Source organism: Aegilops tauschii, chromosome 3 (genome assembly GCF_002575655.3).
Source record: "Aegilops tauschii subsp. strangulata cultivar AL8/78 chromosome 3, Aet v6.0, whole genome shotgun sequence".
Taxonomy (NCBI): domain Eukaryota; kingdom Viridiplantae; phylum Streptophyta; class Magnoliopsida; order Poales; family Poaceae; genus Aegilops; species Aegilops tauschii.
Window position 1 is genome coordinate 67,329,109 of NC_053037.3, and position 23,880 is coordinate 67,352,988.

A 23,880-nucleotide genomic window follows, 5' to 3' on the forward strand; every position below is an offset into this window, starting at 1 on the left:
CTATGCTTAATGCTTGTCACTAGGGCCCGAGTGCCATGATTTCAGATCTGAACCTATTATGTTTTCATGAATATATGTGAGTTCTTGATCCTATCTTGCAAGTCAATAGTCACCTACTATGTGTTATGATCCGGCAACCCCGAAGTGACAATAATTGGGACCACTCCTGGTGATGACCGTAGTTTGAGGAGTTCATGTATTCACTAAGTGTTAATGCTTTGGTCCGGTACTCTATTAAAAGGAGGCCTTAATATCCCTTAGTTTCCAATAGGACCCCGCTACCACGGGAGGGTAGGACAAAAGATTTCATGCAAGTTCTTTTCCATAAGCACGTATGACTATATTCGGAATACATGCCTACATTACATTGATGAACTGGAGCTAGTTCTGTGTCACCCTATGTTATAACTGTTGCATGAGGAATCGCATCCGACATAATTATCCATCATTGATCCATTGCCTACGAGCTTTTAACATATTGATCTTTGCTTAGTTACTTTTCCGTTGCCGCTGTTATGATTGCTACAAAACTGCCACTGTTACTTTTGCCACCGTTACTGTTACTTCCATACTACTTTGCTACTAAATACTTTGCTGCAGATATTAAGTCTTTGAGGTGTGGTTGAATTGACAACTCAACTGCTAATACTTGAGAATATTCTTTGGCTCCCCTTGTGTCGAATCGATAAATTTGGGTTGAATACTCTACCCTCGAAAACTGTTGTGATCCCCTATACTTGTGGGTTATCAAGACTATTTTATGGCGCCGTTGTCGGGGAGCATAGCTCTATTCTTTGAGTCACTTGGGATTTATATCTGTTGATCACTATGAGGAACTTGAAAGATGAAAGAACCAAGATTTTTCCCTCAACTACGAGGGGAGGTAAGGAACTGCCATCTAGCTCTGCACTTGATTCACCTTCTGTTATGAGTAAATTTGCGACACCTACACCTGTTATTGATTATGATATGTCGCATGTTATTGATGATGCCACTTCTACTATGCATGATGCTTATGATGAAACTACTTCTATGCTTGATAATACTGTGCCATTAGGTGAATTTCTTGATGAACAACTTGCTAGGGTTAAAGAGAATGAAATTATTGAAACAGATAATATTGATGAAAGTGATGATGAAGATTCTCTCCCTAGATATGAATTGCCTGATGTGCCTGAGGGTTATGTTATGGATGAAGAAACTGCTAGAGACCTTTTTGCTTGCAAAGATAGATATGATCTTAAGAAACTGTTAGCTTAGCTGAAAGAAAATTCTTTGAATGCTAGAATGAAATATGACCCTGCTTTTTCTACTTCACCTATCTATATTTTTGATAAGGATTATGATTTCTCCATCGATCCTGAGTTAATTAGTTTGGTTGAATCTGATCCTTTTTATGGCTATGAATCTGAAACTGTTGTGGCACATCTTACTAAATTGAATGATATAGCCACCCTATTCACTCACGAGGAAAAAATTCGTTATTACTATATCCTTAAGTTATTTCCGTTCTCAAGGGTGATGCTAAAACATGGTTTAATTCTCTTGCTCCTGGTTGTGTGCGTAGTCCCCAGGATATGATTTATTACTTCTCTGCTAAATATTTCCCCGCTCATAAGAAACAAGCTGCCTTAAGGGAAATATATAATTTTGTGAAAATTGAAGAAGAGAGTCTCCCACAAGCTTGGGGGAGGCTTCTCTGATTACTTAATGCGTTGCCTGATCATTCTCTCAAGAAAAATGAAATACTTGATATCTTTTATAATGGACTAACCGATGCTTCCAGAGACCACCTGGATAGTTATGCTGATTGTGTTTTCAGGGAAAGAACTGTTGAGCAATCTGAATTGCTATTGAATAATATACTGAGTAATGATAATGATTGGACACTTCCTGAACCAACTCCTAAGCCAACTCCAAAGAAAAGGGGTATTCTATTTCTCAGTCCTAAAAATATGCAAGGGGCAAAGAAATCTATGAAAGAAAAGGGTATTAAAGCTGAAGATGTTAAGAATTTACCACCTATTGAAGAAATACATGGTCTTAATAACCCGACACAGGTAGTAAAGGTAAATTCTCTCTATAGATTTGATGAAGGTGATATTCCTCATAATAAGTCTGCTAGCCAATGCTTGGATGAGTTCGATAATTTTATTGTTAAACAAGAAAACTTTAATGCTTATGTTGGTAGACAATTGAAACGTAATGCTTATATGGTTGAACACTTGAGTGATTATATGTCTAGAGTTAAAGGTGACCTTAAACTTATTAGTAAACATGCTTCTATGGTTACCACTCAGGTAGAACAAGTGCTTAAAGCACAAGATGATTTACTCAATGAATTAAATAATAAGAAAAATGATAATGTTGTTAGAGTTATGACTAAAGGGGGTAGAATGACTCAGGAACCTTTGTATCCTGAGGGCCACCCTGAGAGAGTTGAGCAAGATTCTCAGAGAACTAATGTTGATACACCTAGTCCTTCTAAGAAGAAGAAAAAGAAAAATGATAGGACTTTGCATGCTTCTAGTGAACCTGTTGTTGACACATCTGAGAATCCCAATGATATTTCTATTTCTGATGATGAAACACAATCTGGTAATGAGCATGAACCTAGTGATAATGTTAATGATGATGTTCATATTGATGCTCAACCTAGCAATAACAATGATGTAGAGATTGAACCTGCTGTTGATCTTGATAACCCACAATCAAACAATCAACCTTATGATAAGAGAGGCTTCATTGCTAGGAAGCACGGTAAAGAAAGAGAACCATGGGTTCAGAAACCCATGCCTTTTCCTCCTAAACCATCCAAGAAAAAGGATGATGAGGATTTTGAGCGCTTTATTGAAATGATTAGACCTATCTTTTTGCGTATGTGTTTGACCGATATGCTTAAAATGAATCCTTATGCTAAGTATATGAAATATATTGTTACAAATAAAAGAAAGATATCGGAAGCTGAAATTTCCACCATGCTTGCCAATTATACTTTTAAAGGTGGAATACCAAAGAAACCAGGAGATCCAGGAGTACCAACTATACCATGCTCTATTAAAAGAAACTATGTTAAAACTGCTTTATGTGATCTTGGAGCCGGTGTTAGTGTTATGCCTCTCTCTTTATATCGTAGACTTGATTTGAATAAGTTGATGCCTACTGAAATATCTTTGCAAATGGCCGATAAATCAACTGCTATACCTGTCGGTATTTGTGAGGATGTGCCTGTTGTGGTTGCAAACGTTACTATTTTAACAGACTTTATTATTCTTGATATTCCCGAGGACGATAGTATGTCGATTATCCTTGGAAGACCCTTTTTGAATACTGCAGGGGCTGTTATTGATTGCAACAAAGGCAATGTCACTTTTCATGTTAATGGTAATGAGCATACGATACACTTTCCGAGGAAACAACCTTAAGTCCACAGTATCAATTCTATTGGAAAATTTTCAATGATTACAATTGGAGGTTTTGAATTCCCTCTTCCTACTGTCAAGAAGAAATATGATATTCTTATTGTTGGGGACATGCATATCCCCATTGAGGTAACCTAGTGTTATTCAAAAATTCTCTGGTTTCATGCGATTCGGAAAGTGTTTGTTAACAAGACTTGATCAACCTTGTTGGTGGATTCCTTTTGATGAGCACGAGATGGATGAAGTTAGAAAGCACAACTCTCTGTACCCTCCTTTTACTTTCTGTTATTTAGATTAAATAAAGCAAAAATAGTATTTTCTGTCTGCTTTCTGAATTATCCTTACAATAAAAATACCCCGAAAATAAAAGTTCTCCAAATGTCTTGAAAATGAAATATGATTTTTTGTAGAATATTTAAGAATTTCTGCCACTGAGAACACACCAGGGGGCCCACCATTTGGCCACGAGGGCACAGGGCGCGCCGACCCCCTGGGGCGCGCCCCTGCCTCGTGGGCCCCACGTGGACCCCCTCCACTTATTCCAGCACCTAGTCACTTCGTGTTCCTCCAGAAAAAATCCTCCCATAGCTCAAACCCGTGTTCTAGCTCATCTTGCTGCCATTTTCGATCTCTTTGCTCAAATCTCCATTCACGAAACTGTTTGGGGAGATTGTTCTTCGGTATGTGACTCCTCCAATGGTCCAATTAGTTTTTGTTCTAGTGCTTTATTTGTTGCAAATTTTTGCTGCTAAGGTGACCCTGTTCTTGAGCTTGCATGTCAAATTTATATGGTCCAAAGTAGTTTTAATGCATGATATAGCCTCTAGGCACTTATGGGAGTAGTTGCTATCAATCTTGTTGAGTTTGGTTCACTTTTATTTTGAGTCACTAAAATTTTAGAAATTTTTCAGAGAAAGAAAAATGCATAGGAAAATGTACCAAGGTGGTTCCTCAAGGAAGCAAGGGCCAAGGCTCGCGATATGTGAGCCGGACGATGAACCACCGAGGGAAGCTCAAGTGCGGCCTTGTGAATGGCCATCAGAGGAGTTTATGGTCCAGGCAGGCATCAAGGATGAATTTGACGCTATCGACGTTCTGGGAACGGGGGTCCCCAGACTTGCCTGCCTGCGGCCCACGGCGTGGCTCCAGCAGCGGCCTGGTACGACCCATCTTCACCAGCCAACACTCAAGACCCTCGCGAGGGGCCAAGCCTCGCGAGGCGGACGACACAAGACCTCTTCAGGGGCGACCTCACTAGGCTGGCTCGCGAGGAGTGGAGAGATCAAGGCGAGGGACACCTCGTGAGGTTCCCGTGACGTGAGCCGTGACAACAAAGGCCAGGCGGGCGCCAGGCAGGTGCCAGCGGGCGTAGAGTACTCGTTGCCTCTTTGGTGCTAAAGGGGCAAGCGCAGGCGAGGAGTCCCGAGGCATCAGGCAAAGGTTTCCATATCGATGCAACGAGACCAAGACCAGCATGACGGTAGGACGGAAGTCATCGCGGAGCCCATGACGGTGTCACCACCAGAGCCTTTGGCAGGCGAAGACCACCTTTTGTCAGGATAGCTTGGACTAGTTGTCCCCCTTCAAATTGGCAATTGTGGGATTCCTTCCCGCCTAATATTTGGGGAGAGGACCCGGGCCTCTATAAATAGGACTAGCCACCACCTTAGCAAGGGACGGATCATTCAGATCATCCTCAACCACACAAGCTCACTGATCCCGAGAACACCTCTCCTCAGGAGGCTGTTCTTCCCTTGTACTTGTTCATCCTCAGCCTACAAGGCAATCCACCACACCACACTGGAGTAGGGTATTACACCACATCGGTGGCCCGAACCAGTATAAACTCTTGTGTCCCCTGTTCTTCGAGTTCGACGTGCTGAGCTTTGAGATCGTGGTGAGTGAGCGAGCTAGGGGGAGAGATCTTCGTGCGCACCCTAGTGTTCGAACCTTAAGGGTTTTGCCGGAAGCCGAAATCCGACATTTGGTGCGCCAGGTAGGGGAGCGCCAAAGCTTTCCTTTCGTCGATCAACGCTCCACCGCTCCACCACGCCCATGACAGACGCTCGCCGAGCTCGAACCGAGCGCCGGGCCGCCCTGGCCACCCGCGTCGCCCAGACGGCCCCTGTCGGCGGACCTCCCCGTCGTTCTCCATCACCCGCCGCCAACGCCGCCACCGGCCCGGCGGGAAACAAGCAGCAAGCATCTTCGCTGCACCCCTCGGTGCGGCGGGACGGCCGCACCGCTACCCCGTCGCTGACTCCGGTCGGCTCATCGTCCCACGCTCACGGATGCGCAGGCCGCGCTGCTCATGGCACGCGAGCTTCTGCGCTACCGCCCAGTCGACGCCTCTACGAGGATTGGTTGGACCGCATCGCCGAGCTCGTCAGCGCCGCTGGGGGCTCACCTGTCCCATCCCTCTCGCTACCTCGCCCTCCTCCAGCCGCGGGTGACGTAGCCCACGGAGTGCCTCCGCCACCTCCACACCAAGATAGCGCCCTGGCACCAAGGCGCGCGGCCCCTCGGCGCGACCCGCCGCACCGGGCGCCCGCGCGGGAAGAAGGAAGCTTCCAAGAAGTCCCCCGGCCGCAAGAAGACGCTCCTGCGCTCCCGGCACCACCACAACAAGACCGCGTGCCGCCTGCGGGGGCGGTGCGCGGGCATCAAGGCAGACTCCACCTCTGCAAAGGGCCCCGGTGGCCACAGCAGGCTGCCGCGCCTTCACTCCAGAGCTGCGTAGCATCGTCTGGCCAGGCAAGTTCAAGCCAGACCTGCCTCCTCGCTACGACGGCACCCCCGACCCTGCGGAGTTCCTGCAGCTTTATGAGCTGAGCATCGAGGCTGCCAACGGCGACGAGAAAGTCATGGCGAACTGGTTTCCCATGGCTCTCAAAGATGGTGCTCGCTCGTGGCTCCTGAACCTGCCCCCAGGTTCGATCTCTTCCTGGGGTGAGATGCGCGACCGCTTCGTCGCCAACTTCCAGGGCACTCGTGACTGCCCCCCGGCCGCGGGTGACCTGCGCTGCATCAAGCAGCTGCCAGGGGAGACCCTGCAGAAGTACATCCAGCGCTTCAATAGCGTTCGCCTCAAGATCCCCAAGGTGATGGACGAGGCCATCATTTCAGCGTGTTCCGATGGCATCCAACGTCAAGATGAAGGAGGAGCTCGCCATCCACGAGGAGCTATGCACGGCTCTGGAGCTGTTCAACATGGCGACCAAGTGTGCAAGAGCTGAGGAAGGGCGCCTTTCCCTCCTCGAGCTCCCTGCTACTGACCCAGAGGAAAAGAAAGCCAAGGCCAAGGACGTGAAGCGCAAGGGGGTGGCCGTGCTCGCGGCGAAACTAGACACGAAGCGCGGCCGGGACCACCCCGAGTCGTCCAAGAGCAGCCGTCCGTTCTGCGCCTTCCACAACGTACACAGCCACAACACCAACGATTGTCAGGAGCTCAGGGCCATCCGAGATGGACGCTTCGGTCGACGCCCCGAGTGCAATGACCGGGGCTACGACCGAGGAGGAGGACGAGGTGGGGGACGCTGGGACGACCACGACCCCCGCCAGGAGTGGCGCGACAGGCCTCGTGAGGACCACTGGAAGGACCAGCCTCATGAGGGCGCCTGGAGGGACCAGCCACACTAGGACCGCCCTCAGGGCAATGCCGGTCTTCCTCCACTGCCGCCACCACCAAGAAGGAACGACGACCACCATCAGGACGAGGGGGTTGGGGGCTTCCAGGAACCACGCGCTATCGCCTGCATCTTGGGAGGAGCTCATGCCCCAGCATCCCAGCGCGTCTTCAAGAAGTTCGCTCACGAGGTGAACGCAGATCTTCCCAGGCTCGAGGCCACGCGCCCGCTCAGGTGGTCCAAATGCGCCATCACCTTCAGCTCTTCGGACCAGCTCAAGTGCGCGGCGACCGCCGGTGCCCTCCCGATGCTCTGCTCGCCCGTCATCAGCAACGTCCAAGTCACCAAGACCTTCATCAACGGCGGCGCGGGGCTCAATGTCTTATCCGTCGAGACATTCGATAGCCTCCAAGTGCCATATGATCAGCTGCAGCCTACCAAGCCCTCCTCAGGAGTGACCGACGACTCCACCACCCCGATAGGGCAGGTCCGTCTCCCTGTCACCTTCAGCCAGCGCGACAACTACCGCACCGAGCTCATCGACTTCGACGTCGCCCACATCCGTCTGCCATACAACGCCATCCTTGGGTATCCAGCATAGTCAAGTTCATGGCAGTGACCCACCACGGCTACAACGTCATCAAGATGCCAGAAAGTGGCGGAATCATCACAGTTCCCTGCGAAGAAAGGAATGTGGTGTTCTCCCTCGAGCGCGCCTTCCAAGCCGCAGCAATTGAAGACCCCAACAACGAGGGCGTCCAGTACCCTCCTGAGGCCATCCCTAAGAAGAAGAAGCAACTACTCCGCACAGGGCCTCAAGAGAGCGGCATCTCCAGCGGCGCCGCCTCAGGATCAGCGCCTGCATCTGGGCGCCTCCCTCCCTCGCATAGGAAGGCGCGCCCGGCGCCCTCCTCGGACGAGGCTCGGGGGCTCTCTTTTGGAGGGCCTCAGACCTAGCCAGCATCACGAGGGAGGCGCTCGGTCACCATGTGGAGGTGTGCTTTGCCGCACGTTTCCCTCGAGAGGACACTGGGCGAGGAGTGCCCGGTGCTCAGGAATTCATCGTCAAGGCCACCCAGGAGCTTCAAGAAGCAAGGATCATGCGCGGCGGTCGCCGCCCACCTGGCGCAGCTCCCCATCCTGGCGAGGACGGTAGGCTACGCGTCTGCATCGACATTCTAGGGCTCAACAGAGCCGCGTCTCAGGAGCGCTTCCGGCCTTCGCACGTTGGGCGTTGCGAAGGTCCACCTCACAGCTATGTCTGCATGCCATTTGGCTTACCGAACGTGGCGGCCGCCTACCAGCGTCATCTACGGAGCATCTTGGCGGCTTAGGAGGCCAGGCATCACGCAGTCCTGGCAGAGATGGAGACGGTCCTCAAGGAACCGCACGAGCCCCCAGAGCCTCCAGAGGCTCGGGGCCCTGGCGGCTCATGAGGAGCGGCTCCTTCGTCACGCGTCTTCAGCTACCCCAACACTCTTTCGACAATGGAACCAGGTGACATTTTCCGAGTTTATTTAGCTGGGAGCGCCCCTCGGGCTGCATTGTTCCCAGGTTGCACGGGCCTACCCCTGCGGCATGTATCCTTTTGCATCTTTAGCTTACTCTACTGGGGGCGCCCCTCGGGCTGCATCATCCCCAGGCTGCTCGGGTCAGTCCCAGTGGCATGTATCGTTCTTGCATCTATCTAAGCTAGCTGGTTCCCCTTGCATGAGTTATTTATAGTCATCACTTGCTTGATTGTCACTGACCGCGGCCGCCCGCGTCGCCGATCGGCCCCTTGCTCATCCCGCAACGGGGGCTACTCATGCTGGCACGGCGCTTGTGCTCGGGTCCGTCCCTGCAACGCTGACAAATCTGAGCGGTCGAGCTCTGGTCGTGGCACACCCCGCGCACGTCACCTCACCAGGCCCTCAGTGCCTTCATCTTCTTGCGGAACGACCAGTGGCAGACCGGCAAGCGTGGTTGCAATTTGTATCCCTCCTCGCACTAACCTGCAGGAACCCCCCGAGGGCGATAGCAGGCGGTACCGTGAACTCCCTTTTTTCACATGCAATTCGCTTGCACGTTAAAAGGGGGGCTCCTGAGCACCGCGACTCAGGAGCTCTTACTGGCTCTCCAGCCCTCACCCCCTGGCCTTGACCACGGCATCGCGACCTGGCATACCAGCAGCGACTGAGCTCGCTCAAGGGCCGGGTCCTGAGGACGTAGAGCACACAGAAGAGCGTGAAAAAGAGGGGGAGGCTCGCACGGGCCTAACCTGGCTACACTGCGGCCGTCAACGCATGAGTCTGGCGCTGCGCAAGGAATCGACTCTGGACTGCTAAGATAAGTTTCGCACTCGGGTTGGTCAAGTGCTACGGCATAGGATTCCCATCTCTTGCAGCCTTGTTGCGGCGATGTCGCCTCCCTTTCCTACCTTCAGGTAGCTGCTTGCACGCTAAAGGGGATCTCTTGAGCATCGCGCCTCAGGAGCTCTTACTGGACCTCGGGCCGCTCACCTCCTGGCCTTGATCATGACATCGCGACCTGGCATACCAGCGAGGCTGCAGCCTGCCTGGGGACTGGGACCTGTCGGCGTAGAGCACCAAGCTACCGCAAGGGTGGAAAGGGGGGACGGAGCCGAAACAAGACATGCAGGCTTAAATCTTCATAATAAGCAAGATATTAACAAAAGGCATTACAGATCCTTTACACGCCCCCACGGGGTTCGTCTCAACTCCTCGCAGGGAACAGAAGAAGAAGGTTTCTAGGAGCCCTATCTACACGCGCCAACGCCGCCGACGCCATCATCAACAGTGGGCCACGGGAGGCCGGCGCCAACCCCATCCAGATCAACGGCGACGGCGGGCTGACGCCGCTGCTGTGCTCCGGGCACGGCGAGAGCTCGGGGGCACGTAGCTGTCGTCGCTCGTCTCCAGAGTCTCGTAGGCTCGGGAGAGTCGCTGGACTCCCAAGCGCCGTCGCTGCTGCTGGAGGAACCGTTGGCGAGGCCGGCGACCGGCCGGGCTCCTACTGCTGTGTTGTCCCGGAATCCCCCTCCAGAGCAGCACTCCAGGCGACGGCCTTCCTCGTCGAAGACCTTGAAGAACATCATGGAGGCGTCATCGTATTCGAAGTGGATGGCGACGGCGCCCTCCGTACGACAAACTCGGGCGACCTCACCCCAGCCGCAGGTCATGAAGATCTTGCCCGGGGAGACGACCTCAACCTCCGCCCCTGTCGGCGGGGCATCGCACTCGGTGTGCTGCAGCCATAGCTCGAGGGGACCCCTTGGCGGCATCTCAGCAGAGAAGAACTGCGTGAAGCGAATCCAAGAGCGCGGAGGCATTGCCCCACATCACCAGCTCGCGCGAGCCCTCGGCGTGGGTTCCTGGGGAGACGGCGCGCGCCACCGCGGCGCGGCGACCAAGGACGCGGCGCGGACGGCGTTGGTGGCCGCCTCCTCCTCCTCAGCCCTCGGCCTGGGTGTACAAAGGCAGCGGATACCCGGGGGGGAGGCCGCTCATACCAAGGCCTCGACACCTCCGGCCTCACGACTACGTCGCGGCGGCGGGCCAGCCTCTTCTTTGGCGGAAGCGGCCCCGGCTCGTCACGAGGGGTTTTTCCCTTCTTTGCGGCCGAGAATCTCCATATCGGCGCCATGGGTGTCGCTGCTAGCAATGAAGCAAGGAAGAAGAAGCGAGCGGAACAGGAAGAGATGGGCGACGGGGGCTCCGCCCCCCTCCTCATTTATAGCAGGAGAAGGCCAACCGGCGACCCCCACGATCATAGGTAATGATGGTTTTCTCTGCATACACCAGGGACTTGTCAAATCGGGCAGTTGCCGAGGCAGCGTGGGGAAGAGGAGACGCCCACGTCCCGTCAGTCGCCACGCGTCAGTCAAGGCCGCAGGCGGTTGGGGCCCGCGGCGCTCCGCACTTGCCCTTTGGCTTCGCCTCGAAGCCAAGTTCGAGCGCGCCTTGGGCCCGGGGGCTACTGTCGGCGTTCTGGAAACGGGGGTCCCCAGACTTGCCTGCCTACGGCCCACGGCGTGGCTCCAGCAGTGGCCTGGTACGGCCCATCTTCACCAGCCAACACTCAAGACCCTCGCGAGGGGCCAAGCCTCACAAGGCGGACGACACAAGACCTCTTCAGGGGCGGCCTCACTAGGCTGGCTCGCAAGGAGCGGAGAGATCAAGGGGAGGGACACCTCGTGAGGTTCCCGTGACGTGAGCCGTGACGACCAAGGCCAGGCGGGTGCCAGCGGGCGCAGAGTACCCGTTGCCTCTTTGGTGCTAAAGGGGCAAGCGCAGGTGAGGAGTCTCGAGGCATCAGGCAAAGGTTTCCATATCGGTGCAACAGGACCAAGACCAGCAGGACGGCAGGACGGAGGTCATCGCGGAGCCCACGACGGCGTCACCACCAGAGCCTTTGGCAGGCGAAGACAACCTTTTGTCAGGATAGCTTGTACTAGCTGTCCCCCTTCAAATTGGCCGTTGTGGGATTCCTTCCCGCCTAATATTTGGGGAGAGGACCCGGGCCTCTATAAATAGGACTAGCCACCACCTTAGCAAGGGATGGATCATTCAGATCATCCTCAACCACACGAGCTCACCGAGCCCAAGAACACCTCTCCTCGGGAGGCTGTTCTTCCCTTGTACTTGTTCATCCTCAGCCTACACGGCAATCCACCACACCACACTGGAGTAGGGTATTACACCACATCGGTGGCCCGAACCAGTATAAACTCTTGTGTCCCCTGTCCTTCGAGTTCGACGTGCTGAGATTTGAGATCGTGGTGAGTGAGCGAGCTAGGGGGAGGGAGAGATCTTCGTGCGCACCCCAGTGTTCGAACCTTAAGGGTTTTGTCGGAACCCAAAATCCAACAGACGCGTATGTGCATACACTACAAAAAAATACACTTTCGTGATGATACGTGTTTGTCACAGTAGGTCACGTTTTCTGTCATGCATGTACATCCATGACAATTTTATGACAGAATCAAGATAGTCATACCTGTGCTGTCGTAGAAGTGTTCCATGACATTGCCAAAATTATCATCAGGGACGTGTCCACTTCCATGATGATAAATCGCGCGTCACAGAAGTGCTTTCGTCAAGGGTGACCGACACGTGGCATCCACCGTAACGGAATGCCGTTAAGCTATCGGGTTCGGTTTTGGATCTGATAACCCGTTAATAGCCCCGACCAATGGGGATTTTCCACGTGTAAAATCATCATTGGTTGGAGGAAACACGTGTCGGCTCATAGTTGGGACAGATGTCATCCACTCATTGGACCCAAAGCGCCTATGATACGTCGACACGTGGCACGGCCCAACAGAGGCCCATTCCTGTGAAAAGGCCGGCCCGTTTGACTTGGTCAAAAGGTGGCGGGCCGGCCCACGGCAAGCCTGTTAACGGCCTATTCGCATATAGCCCATTTATAGCCTGCTAACCCAGGGCCCGTTTATGGCCTATCCGAATTAGGCCCAGTAGCGTCATCTGGGCCGTCCAATATAATTCCAGCCTGTTTTAACTCCGGCCCATGTATGGCCCATGCCGTCTTTTGGCCCATATGAGGCCCTTAGTAACCCTCAGCCCATTAACGGCCCATGGTAAAACTGGCCCGTAATGAACAGTGTATCACTTTATACCCATTAACGGCCCATTATTCCGTTGGGCCGTTTCCAGCCCATGTTATCTTTCGGCCTTCTCAGGGCCCATTTATTCTTGGGCTCATTTCCAGCATTCGTTTACTTTCGGCCCGTTACTGTCATTTTCTTCTTGTGGGCCAAATACAACCCGTGGTTACACTCGGCCCGTTAATACGTTGGGCCGTTTTCATAGCGTCATCAAATATGGCCTATTAACGACGGCCCGTTATGGTCGTCCCATGAACGGACGATTTCAACTCTAGCCCATTTACGGCCATAATGTGGTCTGTTATTGGCCCATGTTTGGCCAACTGATCATACGGCCCGTAGAAGGCCCATTGATGATACGGCCCGTAGAAGGGCCATTGTGTCTATGCCCCGTAGAAGGCCCATTGTTTCTACGGCCCTTAGAAGGCCCATTGTTTCTACGGCCCGTAGGAGGCCCATGTTAACTAAAGTAAATATGTAGCCCATTGCTAATGTGGCCTAGTTTTAGAAAATAGGTTATTCCGGCCACTAGCAAACCGCGGAAAAAGAACTGCACTGACTACAAGATAACAAATAAACAAGACAACGGAAATAAATAAGCAAGCAACTTATGCTAGGCTATCATGGCTATTACACATATTACATCCACTGGGCATCAAAGTTCGCCACAAGTGCAAATATAGGGAACAAAGCAGCATATAAACGCCGCAGCAAAACAAGTCCAGAACTGAAACCACTTCAGAAGAGCTCAGGAAACAATATCCTGGGTACCCATAATGCTGGCAAGATGCTTAGCAAGCTTATTAACTTTCTCTTGTTTGGCGCTTAAATCCTCCAGCACTTGCTATTGCACCAGAAAGTATGCATCTGAATTCTACAGGGACTTCCTCAGTCCTTCGGCTTCCTGTCACATAACATCTGATCGATGTATTTCAACTTGAAGTTGAGACTCAAGAAGCCGAACTGATTCAGGCAGCGAGTTCGAAGAGCTGGTGCCAGCAGTAGTAGCCAGTAACTCGAACACTACATCAAGACAGGACTTTGGGGTTGTCTCAGTGTCTTCAATATAGTTTTTATCAGCTTTCTTGGAGAACAACAGGGATGTCTCACTATCTTGAACCTGATCTACATTACTTCCTTTACCATTGCATAACGGGGTACTCTTCTCCAATATTTTATCCGCGTTCTAAAGGAGAAACAAACAAACACACCATAGGTTTACAATGTAGTATATGAAACTCATTTTGGTAAACCAGTTCAGTAGTAAGGTGGACATGATAACAACATGAAACAAACATATATCTATGTAGTATGGTCACTGTATGGTCTATATCATTGTAGTTTATGTTGCCAAATCAAGATAGATACAATTCGAATCATATCTATTTAAGACAAAGCAGCATAGGCAGAATATAAGTGTGGGAAACTACATAGCAATAACAACACTTGTAATGTGCATGGCATGAGAACATAACTGTTTATTCAATTGAAACTAAAATCAACATAGAGCAAGTTACAACAGCAAACACGTTAAAGAAACAGGTTTAAAACATACCCGTTGCGCCATTGGAGTTTCAATTGCATCCTTCAAATTTTAAATTAGTTGGTATGAGTAAATACAGTGATGCAAGAGCAAAGTAGTATGAACCATAGCTACGGAACCTGACCTGAGAACAATTCTTCTTCTGCTTTAAGCATTGACTTGGGGTTCGGAGTGGTGGTCCTCGTGCTTTGGGCACTGCAGTTGCCTTACTAACTGCTCGTGTTTGGGTGCTCTGTGGTGGAGATGGTGCCGTGTCAACGGGAACTGGGTTACTATCTGCTGGGGTTGGGGTTAGAAGGGGTGTAGCTGGTTCTCTGTCCAACTAGGTAGGGGTACAATCTGCGTGAGTCTGGGTTATGTGTGGTGGGGCTGGTTCTTGGGCAAGTACAACCGTGGTTCTATCTCCATCGATAGGTAGCACGATCTTTTCTGAAGACCGTGTTTTTACTCCCACAGATACTGCCATCACCCCCTCCAATTGAAATGGCTGATAAACAAGAAAAGTAATTGAATGCACAGACATTGTAAGATAAACAGGTGCAATGGATAGTAGGGAAGAAAACAGGGCATGAAATAATTCACATTTATGTTGTCTAACCAAACAGAATAGCTGGACATAATTTCAAATATATGATGGCTAATTAAACAGGATAGCATGACACAATTTCACATGTATGATGGCTAACTAAACAGGATAGAATGACATACTTCAAAATATGATGACTATGTAAACAGGATGACATGATATAACTATACGATGTGTCTATTAAAGTGGTTGGCATGCCATAAATCACAAACATGTCGTCGATGGAAACATGATGGCATGATATAATTCACGGATAGAATGACATAATTCAAAATATGATGACTATGTGAACAGGATGAGATGATATAACTATATTATGTCTTTAGAAAATGGGTTGGCATGCCATAATTCAGATACATGCTGTCTATGTGAACATCATGGCATGATATAATTCAAATATATGATTTATATACTAAGGAAGTGAGCAGAGGGCAATCGCATATATGATGTGTCAACTAAGGAGATGCCATTCAATATCGTGTATATGATGTAAAAACTAAGCATTGCAATACAACATATGCATGATATGAGTAATATAACCCTGCCAAGTTTGAGCATACACCTCAGGGGGATAATAGGACTGGTCATCTGCCTCTGAATCCTCCTCTGAAGAGCTATCTGTAACCTGCAACATATCTGCTTCACCAGGTAGCATTGTCTGCTCTGAAGACCTTGTTTTCACTCCAGATTTCTCCATCACCAATTCAAATGGCTGATGCACAGGAAGAGCAGTTGAATATACAAACATTGTCGACAAAAGCAATGAGAAATACAAAAAAAGGACGACATGATATAATTCACATATATGACGCTTGGCTAAACATCATGGCATTGCATAATTCACATATATAATGCCTTGCAACAAGATAGCATTGCATAATTCACATATATAATGTCTTGCAAAAAGATGGCATTGCATAATTCACATATATGGTAATTAGACACTAAACATGTGTCATTCACACAAATCATGTCTAAACTAAGAAAATGACATAGCAATGCAAGATACCATATGCACGATATGAGCAACATAACCCTACCAAGTTAGAGCATGCACCTCGGGGGGGGATAGGACTGGTCATCTGTCTCTGAATCCTCCTCTAAGGAGCTATCTGTAACTAGCAAGACATGCGCTTCGTCAGATAGCATTGTCTGCTCCGAAGACCTTGTTTCCACTCCAAATTTTTCCATGACCGTGCCGAATGGCTGATGCACAGGAAGAGTAATTGAATGTACTAAAATTGTTGACAAATTTAACAAGTAATAAAAAATGATGTCATGATATAATTCACATATAAGATGACTGGCTAACCAGGGTGGCATTGCAAAATTCACATATATGATGCCTGGCTAAACAAGATGGCATTGCATGATTCACATATACGATAAAGAAACTAAACATATGGCATTGACACAAAGCATGTCTAAACTAAGCAGATGACATCTTTGATGTATATAGTAAGCAATGCAAGGCACCATATGCATTATATTACCAACATCAGCATGCCAAGTTAGAGCAAAGACCTCATGGGGTAAATAGGAGTGGTCTTCTGCTTCTGAATCCCCCTCAGAACAGTTATCTTCCTCTTGATTACGATCCGAAATTGGTGGAGGGGGGGCTGCCTTTGCGCCCACCATGGAGCGACGTCTGCATGAAATTTTATTGCCACGCAAGGCTCGTCTCTTTTGCTCTACATGTTTAGTTCCATTGTGTACAATAACTGACATGCATAGGAATAAAACATAGTGAGATTATGTAAGGAGTGCATGCACAAATCCAGAGTAAAGGTAGCAAACTGTGGATAGACCCAAAACCAGTGATAGCAGGCAGATAATAGCTTTAGTTAAAAAATATAGATAATGGCTCCTTTAATGTTTGTTTGCACCCAACATGAAACTCATAGTAGACACCCGAGATTAACCAGATAGTAGACAGATAGTACTGATTGCTGCCCCAATATGTAACCCACAACCATTGAAAAACTCAAGTTTCAGCATAAGTTTGGACCTGAGTTGGAGTCTAATAGGTGAACACGACGATAAAGTAGCATGTCATCATATTAAGCGATGCATAACATAAACAGACATGGAAGAGTGCGACCTCTCTTGCGGACCCGTGTAGTCCTCAAGGTCATCTGCTCAGTTGATGATGGTAATGCAGTTGTCGTGGCTGCCGGCGGCGGGGAAGAAGATTTGAGGCGGCGAAAAATAGTCTGGAGAGCGGATCCCTGCTGTGGTGAACCCTTCCGTCGTTGGAGCAGCTGAGCTGGGGTGGAACACAACACCGCAGGAGCAGGACAAACCACACAAGGTTTTCTTTGACACATATCTGTAACAGAAGTAATTGTGTAATGGCTTGTTTGAATTTGAGGATTCTAACAATGCAGGGATAGGAAATAGACAGGAATAGGATAGGAATGCATGTGCAAAACAGAGAATTTAAAAACACAGGATTTCTGCCAATCTGGGTGTTTGGTTCACAAGAATTGGAAGATCATAGGATGCAAAGAAGCATGGTGATATTAAGTCAAACCACAAGAAGTGTACAACCTCTTTGGCGAAGCCATGTCGATCTCAGCGTGATTGGGTTGGCCGGTGAGGATGCTCCGGCTGACTTGGCTGTCGGAGGAGGGGAAGAAGATCTTAGGCGTTTGGAGATGGAGCCCGAGGTACTGCTCCGCTGTGATGGAGGGTTTCGTCGTTGGAGTAGCTCCAGTGAGTTGTACAACGCAGAGGCTAAAGCAGGACAAGAGAGACAACGTTAACCTGAGTGGAATTCTAATAGCATCTCCAATAGATGACGTAAAATACATAACCACAAAGTGCTAGATGTATACAACAGCCGCTCATCTCTGAACTTAACTGTCGAAACTGAATTTAACTGTCGAAACTGAACTTAACTGTCGAAACTGAATTTTGTTGCCGAAACTGAATTTTACTGTCGAAACTGAACGCACTAGAGGTGAGGCTACAAGTCAGTCGACTGACTTTTTCATCTCTGGTCAGTCAATTTTGCAGCCGTTGGATACGAAATCAAGGGCCTGCGGTTCATCTTCAACCTCCACCCCCCTGAGCCGCCAGCCACCACCGGCCAAATAGCCGCCCCCACCGCCCGCGGCCGGCGGTGCGCCGCCCCGCCCGCCCCGAAAACACTCCCCACCGCCGGTCCGCTGCCGCCCCGGCCATCCCTGTAGCCCCCCCCCCCCGTGCCGAGCTTTTTCTCCGGCGATCCCCACGCCACCGCCCCACCACCGCCGACGACCATCGCCCCACCCTGAACCCTAAGATAGATAATTGGGTACCTCTCTGGCGAGCCCCCCTCCCCGCTGCGGCTGGTTCTTCATTAACTCCGGCGAGCCCCCCTCCCCACTCGCTGAAAATCGACTGACCCAAAAGTTGATTCAGTCGACTGAAGTGTAGCTAAATTGGAGCAGCATCGCAAGCAAGAGCAAGAGCGAGAGCAGCAACGCAAGCAAGAGCAAGAGCAAGAGCAGACCAGGCAGGGGACCGAGAGCAAGAGCAGAGCAACAGCGCGAGCGAGAGCTAAAGCAGCAGCAGCTCCTACTGATGTGGACGTCGCCGCCGAGGGAGCGACGCCGCCGTGGATGGACCCGCGCCGTGTCGGCTCGGGACCGAGTGCCGGCAGCACCGTGAGATCGAATCAAGAAGAAAATGTGGCGATTAGTGTACAACCTCTTTGGTGGCGCCGATTAGGCCGCAACTTCATCCGAGGAAACGGTGATGATGATGCTCTTCCGGTGGTGCAGGTGAAGACGGCGGTGTGGGAATGGAGGTGGCGCGAAAGACGAGGGGAACGTCGGGGCAGCTCCTTGGAGGTGGAGGACGTGGTGGCTGAACCGGTGGCATGACCAGATCGACGACGGATCCTCATCCGGTATAGTGGATGAGGGACGTCGAGGTGTTGCTGTGGACGATGTCGTCGGGGAAGAGGCTCCAGCTGGGTGGCGGACGAGGAGGGTGTGGGGCTTCGCGGGTTTTGCCGGCCTCGGTGTACGAATGGGTGGGCAGATGGGATGGGAGTGGGGAACCATGGCTTAGGGACGCGCTTGTCCGAAATGTGGGGTAAGTTACGGAAGTACCCCCACCGATTTGAGGCGGTTCTTTCGGTTCAGGGGTATCACGGGCATTTCGCGTGTCGGGATTTCACAGGAGCTGGAAGTTTTCACGTGCGTTGTAATTTTGGAATAGCAAGGCGCGGGTTGAGATGGAGGGAGTTGTCGGAGCACAACGAGACAAAGATATATCAAATATTTCGGGATAACAAGGCGCGGGTTGAAATTTCCGGACAAGCCTAACGTGTACTGTACCAAATCAATTCGCACTACAAATGTCATTCAAAACTTTGAATTCATGTTATGTTCAATTAAAATATTTTGCTACGTGTATAATGCATGCAACCTAGTACTCAAATGAACGTTTTAGTGCATTCCAAACGTATATACTACCGCTTCAATATGAACTAAATTTGAATTCGTTTCTCTATTTGAATAAGATCTACAATAATGATTGTTGTGAAGTCAAAGCATTTGAATTCGTTTCTCTGTTTTAATAAGATCTACAATCGTCATTATTGTCAAGTTAAACCATCGTTTGTGTATTATCTTCACAGCACACCACATGATTAGTCTCGAGTTACATATGAACTATGTGTACTATATGAACTCGAACTCGATTTTTTGAATCCAGTTTATGTTGATTTCAAATCATAGTACATTTCAAGCTCTAGCTAGATCTTCACAAACTAAACCATGTCTCATATGTATAATGTGTTTATCACATTATGTATGGTGCCCCGCCCCCTACGCCTACAAGTATTTAGATGTGAGTTGCAAACACCACACATTACCACAAATTCAAATAAAATGTGAGAATGTTCGATATATAGTATTGTTTAGATTGTTCGATATTTAGTTGTAAGCTGCAAATGCCACACATTATCACAAATTCAAATAAAATGTGAGATTGTTCGATGTATAGTATGGTTTAGATTGTTCGACATTTAGCTATGAGTTGCAAACGCCATGCATTATCACATTATGGTATAACATGTGCAAAACCACAACACGCGTATCACCGCTATATTCATGCATGCATATGTTTAAAACACTATGATCTCCTATTCAAATATATGAATCCACTTTCATATGAAATTATGATCTTTGTTAGTCTCTTACACCCACACAATCCTCTAACCTTTGTAGCTACCACTAACTTTCTCTCGTGCATGCACACGCCCTCCTCGCCCTCCCTCTCCCTCAGCATTCTATCCATCACGCACATTCATTTTTTCTTTAGGTCGTTCTCCCATAGTCTCCACAACTCCTTTCCGACACACACCGATCGATAAACCTCTCCAGCAATGTCTGCCTACAACATACACACGCACCTTCAATCTCCTCCTTTATGTGTCCTTGCCTCGTGTCTCTCATACGGTCCCACACACGTGTAAAATCTCGCCCCTCTTTTCATCGATCTCACAACCGCACACTCCTCCCCCTATCTAGCTAGTAGCTGGGCCTCTCGCACCACCTCCTAGCTCCATTCTCTCTGTCTATCCGTCTCGCCGGGCCTTATTTGCCTCTAACAAATGGACGTACACCGACCGATCTCCCACTGTACATATAGCTAGCTAGGTCCTTATAACTCATTTTTCCCCATGTGTCGATCAATCTACCTCATTAGTTATGTCCCTCCCTTCCTCCGACAAACAATAGTTGATCTACCGATCTAGTTAGGTTTTCTTACCAAACAATGGTTCCCCTTCATCATCCATGGATGTGTCCCGACAGGTCTATCACGCACAGGCACACACAGAAACACATCCCCACTCTTATTGATAATATTGCAGTTCCACCCTCAGTTTTTCTAGTAGGCCTCTCCCACCATCTTCGAGAAGCAACTCCATCACCCATCCAGCACTCTACCCCTCTCCCTCCCTCCCTCTCTCCTCTCTCTCTCTCTCTCTGTCCCATCCTATTTCCCGTCCTTCAGTTATGTATGGATGTCGACCGATCTCCCTCAAGACATAGCTGAGTCTCTCCTTCTCAACACATATACGAGTCGTTCTACCTCTATAGTTAGGCCTCTGCCTACCCCTCCCCTCCCCCACCACCTCCCACACACACACCAATACATCGAGCGCTCTAGTCATGTCTCCCTGCCACACACAAACTTGACCTGTGCCCTCTGACGTTCCGGTAGCTAGGTCAGTCGCCCTATATCTTTGACTTGCACACACACACAATTTTGAGGGCTCTCTTCATCGATCTCGCACCCACCCACTTGATCCTCTCTTCGACTCTATCGATATCTATGACCCCTCCCTCTCTTCTCGTGGATCGCCCGACCATCTATATATGATATGGATAGGCCTCCATTTCACACACATTGCATGCAAAATTTTGTTTGAGATGTCATCGACACATATTCCCACAAATACATTCACGAAATCAACCTCCCCCCCAAAACAAAAAACACTCACGAACGCACAAGCCATTTGTCTAGGTTTGTATCTCTCACACACACCCACGTAGGTGGGGGACGTGCACGAAGAGAAGAGGTGCACGCACGTCGCACGTACTCCGGTCTCTTTCCCAACCACACCCGCGCGGGTACACGGTGGAGCTCATTTCTGTACGAAAAGGCAGCCCACGTGGTAATTTGACACGTGTACTGGTTGTCCACTAGATGGAGGGAGGATCGTCTACCACGGGTGAACAAACAAATTGCGACTTGACGCATTATGTTTAAAAATAGGCAAAACCATGTGGGGCCTACCTTAGAGGCAAGGCTCAATACACTGGAGTACTTTTGATGTGTCCCGTCAACTCACAGAACGAGGAGAAGCTTGCTTAGTACGCTATCTCCCCCGCCCACGGGCGCAGTGGCTCGCAGGATGAGGTGAAGCTTGCTTACTACGCCTTACGCCCGCTCCCTCGCCCACGCGCGCGGTGGCTCGCAGGACGAGGAGAAAATTTACTAGTACTCGCTCCGTTTACTCCTCGTCCCTACCTTGGTTAGAGAGATTATCATATTGTTTGGAATATATGTCCTTTAGTAGATTTAAATATGAACTACTAGTACATACTCCAAACACTGATGCATATAGACGTATTTTAGAGTGTAGATTCACTCATTTTGCTCCGTATGTAGTCCATATTGAAACGGTCGTAATAGTACGCACTCTCCCGCGCCCCTCGACCCTCGCCACGTGGTGGACGTGCAGCAATTCATTCGGTCTCATATAGCCAGAACGATAAATACTGCAGTACCATTATTGCTCAACTTCCCGAAGAGGCGAAGAGCCAATCACAAGGTTAATAGTTTGGAGATGCCAAGCGCAAGGTTTATAGGAGAACGAGTAGTAGGTGCCGCGTCATTTATAAATAAAGTTTTTATTCTTCAGTGGCACGTACGCAATATAAATAGGTTCATATGGAGAGAAAAGGAAACCGCTCCACTATATACATAGGCAGGACGAGCCTACACGGTTGCTTGCTGGGGTTGCTCTCTTCAGTTTTCACACTCTCTCGCACAAAACCACTATGGCCACATCTCTAACATCCCGGCGGATCACGTCTGCCGGGGGAAGGGGTGGATGCTTAGTGTAGATGCGGTCGCCGTCGCCGACGGCAAAAACCCACTGTCGGCACGTCCCGATCAGGGGTCTCCGCCATTCTCTCTCACAAAGCCGGTGAGGTTGCCTTCGTCCATTGCTCACTGCCGCGACGTGGGTAGTTGCCTCCTCCTGCCGCCCTCCTCTAGGTTGAGCTACGTCCCAACATCCCTCAGGTACAACTCCCTTTACAGCCGGCTTGCACCACTGCTCCAGCTGCCCACATCACTCCATGTGGATATTTCTCTACTTCTTTGCCCCGCACATACCTCTACTGGCTTCTACGTATTGTATTTGTGATGAGTTTATGTCTCATCAACTAGTCCCAGTAATCTTATTCTAATCACGCTTCTTCAATTTCTTTGCCACAGGGATGCTCATCTTGATTTTGGTGAAACTGCACAAAATGATCCGATGGTCAAAGGGTTGCAAACTTCATTTCTTAGGAAGCGCCGACGTTGCCAGCAAATTAAAGCCTGGTTAGGGTTTACGGTTCAAGGGCTAGGGACTGCATGGATCGTTTTTTTATTTAGCTATCTCTGTTTCAATGGCTAGGGACTGCATGAGTAGTAGTAGTACTGTACGCCTTACGCCCGCTCCCTCACCCACGCGCGGGGTGGCTCGCAGGACGAGGAGAAAATTTTACTACTCCCTCCGTTTACTCCTCGTCCCTACTACCTTGGATAGAGAGATTATCATATTGTTTGGAATATATATGTCCTTTAGTAGATTTCAATATGAACTACTAGTACATACTCCAAACACTGATGTATATAGACGTATTTTAGAGTGTAGATTCACTCATTTTGCTCCGTATGTAGCATAAAGTTGAGACACTTATTTTGGAACAGAGGGAGTACATATTTGCTATGATCTGTCAATCATTGAGATGCAATAGTATGCATGTTAGTCTCCTTTGTATTTGATGAAATGTTGCAACGGGCAACCTTGGACGCAAGATACATGTAACAGAAGCTGGAAGCTTCATAGCATTGTACTATCTCTCTGATAAATTACAGTACGTACTATACAAGTACTTCCTCCGTTCCTAAATATAAGTCTTTGTAGAGATTTCACCATGAACCACATACGGATGTATATAGATGCATTTTAAGTGTAGATTCATTCATTTTGTTCCGTATGTAGTCCACCTAGTGGAATATCTACAAAGACTTATATTTAGGAACAGAGGGAGTACTATGTAAAGAGTTAGGTGTCGCACGGTGTCCAGAAAATATGGTGATAGTGTGAGGTGGGCCATGTAATCACTGAGCCTGCGTGTTTTCACTGCTCTCGCACTCCTCCACCATAAGAATGGAGAAAATTGTAATCTAGCAGTCCTACCACCTCAGTAATAATGACCAATGAGCCATCAAATCACATAGACCCAGCAGTAAGTTGGACGGACGAAGCAACTATCACTCTTGAATCAGCTTCTCCC